Genomic DNA, 8,595 nt, shown 5'->3' on the forward strand with positions numbered 1-8,595 from the left:
CGTACGATCTTTCCCCTTTCGCAGCTCACACCGAATGAGCACGGTTTTCATCATGGTGTTCCTATTTATTGACTTTACAATGCAGATGGATGGACGTCCTTTTGTTCGATAAATGAAAATATTTTCATCATTCGTTTTGGTGTAGCTTTCGCTTAGTGGTAGAGTTGCCACATTCACTGATTTTCTTGGAAGGATTTGCAAAAACCTTCGGGTTTGTAGATTAGAAAAACATTTTCTGATTCACTGGTAAAAGTACAGAATTACCAAGCGCAAACTTAATACTAGTTAATAAAAGAAACTTTCTAATAAAATTCTTTTTCCATTTTGCCTTCGTCCTAATAAGGACGGTTTGTGGATAACTATGTTGATTCAAGACGGGAATCTTTTAAAACAATTCAAACCTTGCAGACGATTGTTTTTACTGCGTACATCCGTACGATCTTTCCCCTTTCGCAGCTCACACCGAATGAGCACGGTTTTCATCATGGTGTTCCTATTTATTGACTTTACAATGCAGATGGATGGACGTCCTTTTGTTCGATAAATGAAAATATTTTCATCATTCGTTTTGGTGTAGCTTTCGCTTAGTGGTAGAGTTGCCACATTCACTGATTTTCTTGGAAGGATTTGCAAAAACCTTCGGGTTTGTAGATTAGAAAAACATTTTCTGATTCACTGGTAAAAGTACAGAATTACCAAGCGCAAACTTAATACTAGTTAATAAAAGAAACTTTCTAATTAAATTCTTTTTCCATTTTGCCTTCGTCCTAATAAGGACGGTTTGTGGGTAACTATGTTGATACAAGACGGGAATCTTTTAAAACAATTCAAACCTTGCAGACGATTGTTTTTACTGCGTACATCCATACGATCTTTCCCCTTTCGCAGCTCACACCGAATGAGCACGGTTTTCATCATGGTGTTCCTATTTATTGACTTTACAATGCAGATGGAAGGACGTTTGTGGATAACTATGTTGATACAAGACGGGAATCTTTTAAAACAATTCAAACCTTGCAGACGATTGTTTTTACTGCGTACATCCATACGATCTTTCCCCTTTCGCAGCTCAAACCGAATGAGTACGCTTTGCAGCCTTCGATGTTTTGGTGGCATTTTTAGTGGCAGTTACTACCGCCTTTTCAGTGACTGCGTTTCTTAGCCTTTGGCTTTTTGGACTTCTCACCGCCATCACCTCCACCAACGTTTTTCTTCTCTCCGATGATAGCTGATTTGATTGGTCGTCCGATGCAGCTTCTCACGACCACGCACGTCTGTTATGCACTGCGTCTTACACACGTCTGGCTTTGAGAAAAGCTGCGACACCCCTATTTATAGGTTTTATCATTAATGTTGATTTCATTTAAAGTAGTTTTCGAACTATTTAAACAAATTTTATATAGCAAAGAACGTATCGGTAGCAAGCATTGAACGTTTTCCTTCCGATTTATGAAACAAGATTGGCAATCCGTTTTGTAGAAGAAAAGTTAATAAGGTTCAAAATGTACGTAACGCTTTCGCTAATATGCACTACTATCGCTTTCTCGCTCGTTCTCGTGGCGTGCATGAGCCTTTCCTTTCCGTCCGACTTCTAATGGCTTAACCAAAATTAATATCCCGGCTTTCCCCCACCAACTGCTCTCGTCAAGCAACCCAATACGAATAATCATAGGAACAAACACGTAGTGGACCTTTATATAAACTTTTCATTATTTTATTGTTCATTTGCTGCACCATTTTGACGGCTCTGTGCGGGATGGGCTGAAAATTTTCACTTTTCCGAGTCGTTTTCGAAAGATTTTTCAAAACACTATTTTTCCGTTGATAATGAATATCCTACATATTCCAAAATTTAATACAACATTGGTACAAATATTTTCGACAAAATGCCGAAGAAATTGATTAAATCCATTCAGTACAACAAAAGATATAAGCGTTCAAAATCTTACATCATTTTTCTTCCGAAATTTTGAAAAGGGGCCCCTATATTGAAAGGTAAGTCGTTAGTCACGACAAAAAATGCTCCACAAAGTTGTTTGTTTTGACATTCTCAAAATCGGCATTTTGGAGTATTCTCCATACATTGTAATACAGCGCCTTCTGCAAGGGTTATGGAGTATATGTAGGGGAATTATGGTTAAAACCGACACCTTAAGCTTAACAATTTTTCTAAGTTGCCAAAAAACCAATAAAATTATAGTTTTTATGCAGAATTCTTCTTCAGAATATTCTTAACAAGACTTAATTTTTTCAGCGCTTCAAAAAATTAATTTCACTAAAAATTATTGGTTGTAAAACTTGGAAAACAAAGTGACTTCTTGTAGGCACTGCGGGTAAAACCGACACCCTATAGGGGTAAGATCGACACCCCCTTTAATTTATTTTCTCTCCACTTTATTAAAATCTTTATCTTTATTAAAAATGAGATGTATGCGTAAATAATAAAGTGTGAGTATGTATGATGCAAATATGTGCTTTTTATTGCTTCATCATGTAGTGAGAGGAAGAAAGTTCGAAAGCGTAGTACTATAAATGAGAGTATTTTATGCTATAGGATTATTTATTGATGAGTATTTCCAAATAATCCTTGCGCACATCGTTGCAACCTCCAGTGTCATATTATTTCGTAAGAGAAGATTTGCAAGCGTTCTACGTTCTGCTAATTGGATTCATTCACTTATAAGTGACACACACACTTCTTAGTAAAACTATCTTTTTCAGATTTGATTTTTCGGACTCTGATCATCAACGATCTATTGGGGTATACATAAGATCATTGTCTCATTGTGATAAAGTTCGTCTATGACAAACCAAGAGAACACTAGAAATTCGGTTTGATGAGCTTTTTGCAGAAATAGTAACAGCTTCGATAGAATCAGATAAGCAAAAATTCCAATTTTTGATTTTTAAAGAGACTTACAAGAAATAAACACAATAAAAGTATTTCTGTGCATTTCTGTTGATACTATAGTGTTCTAATAGGCTAATTGAAGTGTCACAAAGATCCCCAGTATTTTGAAATGAATCGCAAGTATACACAACCATCTTAACAGCGTGTCGGTTTCACCCCAATCATAGGCTGTTGGTTTTACCCCAACAGCGCACATTTTTTTATAAAAGCGATTAAAAATATTGAATTTCTCAAACTCGTCTTCAATGCACCTAGTTGATTATAGGACAGGCCGATAATAATAGGTACTGAAAAATGTGGTGATTTGAAAAGCTTTTGTTCGGTTAAAACCTTAAAATCTACCAACGAAATTTAACATCCAGACGAGTATGAACGCTGCTGTAGTATGTTTTGTTTATTGTTATGACATTCGGCGTACTAACGTAAATGCAATTTTTCTTCAAATGCTCTAAATAAACGTACTAATAATCAGTGATGTCCCTATCCTCTGTGCAGTAAAGAGAAATTGAAATTGCTCCCCACACTCTACTAAGCGAAACGGGAGCGCTTCTCTTGTTTCATATACACCACCGTATTTGATATGTGTGAGCGCATGCTGATATCAGAGGTAAATTTTCATACACCCAACACTGGAACGATCTAGAGTGTGGAGAAGAGCTCTTGAAATTCTTTGCGGCGCGCTCAGATAATTTCACCACCGCGCGCGCCCCTGTGTCGCTGCGGTGTATTCACTGTCGTGTGATCTGGTTTATTTTCGTCTGACAAGCGGCAGAGCGATTGATTTGATTTGCACTGGTGGTTTATTTGAAGATTATATGATTTTCTACTGAAGATTTGATACAAGTTGCTTGGTAAAGCTTACGAGTTTGTAGAGTGTTGTTACACTACCCTGGGAAACTTGAAGTATTTTACTTATTTTGATTGCGAATTTGGCGACGCCAACAAGTAAAGTTATCCATTACAAGTAATGTCCTGGTATTACACGCGTTATCGATTATTATCATACGTGATAATTGAAGGGTTAGTGCGACAATTCCATTGAAACTAAGCATCTTGCTTGGTCGAGGATTGAACCTATTTTGATTTATGGTTTACTTACAGTGGGTCCAAAAAGTACTTGTTATCTGATTTGACCCTTCATTTGCTTTACACATGTTAAACTGGCTTATTTCTAAAAATACAGCTAGATGATTATGTCTTGGGTCTGCTGTATCTGTAAGCGCAGGTAAAACATATGATTAGTGCTCATGCTAGTTTTATAATCTTGAAGAAAAGTGCACATCATTTTAAGCCCACTACTTACCAACTCAAGTTTAACTAAAGAATCATGTATATGTACGGAGTTAATTAAATTCCGACCACAATAAAATAATTGTTTCTAACGCATACGTTTATAACGTCCATATAAAACCAGATAAATTTCACGAGGATTCACATTGTTATTAAAAATAACGACGCGCCAGTTTAGAAGCGCTTCTATTTGTCCGGTACAGTGCTCTTAAGGGGTTACAGTACTATAGATTTTTCAAAACATTGAATTTTTATTTATTGGTTTAAAATGTGCTTTAGGATTTTGAAAATGATATTCCAAAAAATGAATCGAGAAAACAATAAATAAATATTCAAATTTTCCGCCACGTCTCTTATGTATATCTCGAACAAATGATTTATGATCAGCCCAAAATTTTTACAGTATATTCAAGATTACTTTCGCCAGCGACGTACGTGGGATTTAATTTTTTCATTGCATAATTTTTAATAAGCAATTTTTAACACATTTTCAGCGTTTTTCGACTAAAAAGTGTGCCATTTCGCAAAAAATCAAGACATAGAAAAAATCTTACGTGCGTCGCTTGCTGTCGTTGTAAGGAGTTTAAAAAGCTTTGGTTTTTGGCTCTGGATCAAAAGTTACGGGACATAGTACTACTGAAGGTAATGAACAAAAAAATAAACGAAATAGACGCAAATGCATTGATAAAACCCATAGAGATGAATGAACTAGAACTTGCTATAAAATCAGCATCAAAAAAAGTTCTCCAGGGCCCGATAGTATAAGTTACGAATTCTATCTTAAATTCTTCGATTTAATCAAGAATGAATTGCTAAATTTATTTAATGGATATTTGATAAGTGGGGAGTACCCACCAGCATTGTTCACTTCTGGCATTATCACGTTAATACCTAAGAAGGTTTGATTTATTGAACAAACGACCAATCAGTATGTTACATACCGATTAAAAAATCTTCACAAAAATTTTATGGAATCGTCTTCAACCGATTTTATCTAAGATAGTTGGATTTGGACAATCTGTTTGTATTTCAGACAGTTCGTGCATCAATAATTTGCTACTACTGCGATATGTTATTATCACAGCAAACCAAAACCGAAAGTTCAAAGGAGCAGTACTTAGTTTGGATCTGAAAAAGGCATTTGACATGATTTTTTGTGACGATTTTAAATAAATTTCAATTCCCGCAGTTATTCATCAGCTGTATTTATAAACTATACCAAAGTGCAACATCAAGAATTCTATACAACGGCTTTTTAACATCTCCGTTTGCAATTTCTTGCTCAGTGCGCCAAGGTTGTCCGTTGAGCATGGCCTTATTTACACTGTACATCGAACCACTCTTAAGATTTATTGATCAAGATATCAGTGGTGTATTCATAGATCAGCAATTCATAAAAATTATAGCATACCCGGATGATATCAATGTTTTCCTTAGAAATAATCATGAATTTAATGTAAATCAAACTAAACTTGAAAGAGTCTTATTTTCTTATATTAAACAATTGTGCAATTGGACCACAATTGTTTAAGGAAAGTGACGAAATTAAAATACTAGGTGTTAAATTTCAACAAAATTATGAAAAAATAGTCGAACAAAATTATACCGAAATTATTCAGACTATCCAAACAAATTTAATTTTCCAGCAATACAGAAAACTGAATCTATTTCAAAAGGTATGGATCTTGAATACACTCATCCTTTCAAAATTATGGTACATAGTTCAAATCATTCCACCAGAAAATAAACACATGGCTTCACTAAGGAAAATTTGCGGAAATTGTTTATGGAAGGGATGTTTCTATAAAGTTGATCGTCAAGAATTATACCTCCCAGTGCCAAAAGGTGGCCTAGTTCTGGTTGATATTGAAAACAAATGTAAATCGCTTTTTATCCAAAATATTGTTTTTTCGCGAATGAATTCCACAGTAGATATAGACTTATTCATGTTGGCACAACAGATTACAGAGCAATACAAATATAACCAGAAATGCGCGTGAATGGTTAAAGATAGTCGAAGAATGTAAGATTAATGATAAATTAGAAACAAGCAAACAAATATACTATCATTTACTTGATAAAAAAATATTACCACCAAAAAGCAAATCGTCAATCCAAATTGACTGTGGGAAACATTATTGGAAAATAACAATAGCAATTTTCTATCGTCACCAGGAAAATGTATTTTTTTCATGATACTCAGAGATATTATTCCACACAAATCTAAAATGTATAAACATGGCATTATAGGTTTAGATTCGCCCTACTGCGAATTCTGTGGTTTGTAGATACCATTAAACACCGTTTAAAAGAATGCGTTGCCTCGTCGGTGATATGGAAATGGTTGAATAACACAATACGAAAAAAATTGAAAATCATTATCGATGATACAGAAACTATAATATCGACAAGTATAGCAAAGAATAATTTTAAATACAAAGCAGCATTGTGGTTGACAGTTGAAACGATGGCATACTGTGTGAGAAATTACGGAAATGGAAATTTGAACGAGTTACATAATAAAATACGCGAAGTTCGATGGAGCAAAAAGTTTCTTTTTGAAAAACATTTCAAGCATTTCTTGATATTATTATATATTAGTTAATAGTAGAGTATAAGGGTGCAAGATTGGTTGTGAAAACTGATTATATACTGAGCAGAATTCTATGTACTAAATAGTTTTTGTGATAATAAAGCTTTTAAAAAAATGCGGCTCCTATGGGACATGCAACTATAAATACATTAGCTCAACTATACGTGCAAGGAACTAAAAATTCAAAGCATTTTTTTTCAACTGTTTTTTGAGCAAATTTCCAAGATTGCAATTGGAACTTTTCATTGTTCCTAGTCCTTTTTGATAAAACACCTCATTCAAGAAAGTTATAATGAGGAATAATTTGTCACACAAAAATCGCTTGTTTAAATTTGAGGAAACACCTTACTTGTTACTTGAAAATACGAAAATTTCATAAAGATTGACAGAGATTCCTACAGATACTACCTAACTAATACTTTGTTTTGCTGTTGATATTACGTGCAATGCGTCCATGCATTATAATTACGGTCTAAAATATTAACTGACGCAAAAATCTAGAATACGTATATCATAATAAACATTGTTCCTGCTGACCCATTTTATAACACCCTTTTATGAAACATGTGATTCTTGCTCATTTTAAATAGGCGTGAACACTAGTTTTCTTGAACCCGAAACTGGGCCATTCATTTGCTCATTAACGCGCAGAAACCCCTTCCCGCCTCCCATGCTCTTGAAACTTTCACCTGCTGTTAAAACGATGTCCACGCAAAATAATACACAAATGAACAAATGGTGTACGCTCAATTGTGATGTTGTCTGTAAATTAATTATCGCCACAAGCGTATACCTAATTTTACTGAATATGTGGACGAAATCTAAAATTTCGTTTTAAACTTGTAGGATTAAGTTAGGTTTGCATATCGGATGCCTCTGATCATTATAAAACTCTCTATACGACGATACGTAAAAAGTATTCCAAGCTTGCTCCGAGGACCGAGTACTTTTAGTTTTGCAGGTAGTGTAACAATACTCTATAAGCTTGTAAGCTTTACCAAGCAACTTGCATCAAATCTTCAGTAGAAAATCATATGAGCTTGAAATAAGCCACCAGTGCAAATCAAATCAATCGCTCTGCCGCTTGCCAGACGAAAACAAATCAGATCACACGCCAGTGAATACACCGCAGCGACACAGGGGCGCACGGTGGTGAATTTATCTGAGCGCGCCACAGAGAATTTCAAGAGCAAGAGAGCACGGTTATCTCGCATCCAACTACCCCAACGCCAGCGCACACTTGAAATCGGTCTATACAGCTCCGAAAGAAAGAACGTTCTGTTTTTTTCTGTGGTGTGTGATATTGTATCCTCTGTGTAGGCATCACACTTGCGCGCTAGTGCATCACTAGGGTGAAATGCCATCACTGCTAATAATAATGTATCATTATGAAATGAATAAAAATTTGATTTCTAGGAAATGTTGTGGGGTGTCGGTTTTACCCACAGTGTCGGTTTTTCCCACAATTCCCCTACCTTCGAAACATATGTCAAAAATGCGAAGAGAAACAACTTTGCAGAAGAAGCTTTTTACTAGGATGTCTTTTAGCAAAAGGTAGAAATCATCTAGATAAGTTTTCACTTATCTAGATCCAAACCAAATTTGTCAAAATGATTCTCTCTTCTACCCAAGATACCTTTCCAAGGCACCAAATCTCCAAAAAAAAACCCGAGCGCTAGAAGTTTTGATCATCTTGGAAATAGTATCCTGCCCACTGTACATCGCTCTTCAGTTTTCGGAGGAACAAGACTCCATCTGCCGTATCATTATAGCCCGTTCTCGCTGTAATGGCAGCTTGCTA

Source organism: Topomyia yanbarensis, chromosome 3, assembly GCF_030247195.1.
Source record: "Topomyia yanbarensis strain Yona2022 chromosome 3, ASM3024719v1, whole genome shotgun sequence".
Lineage (NCBI taxonomy): Eukaryota > Metazoa > Arthropoda > Insecta > Diptera > Culicidae > Topomyia > Topomyia yanbarensis.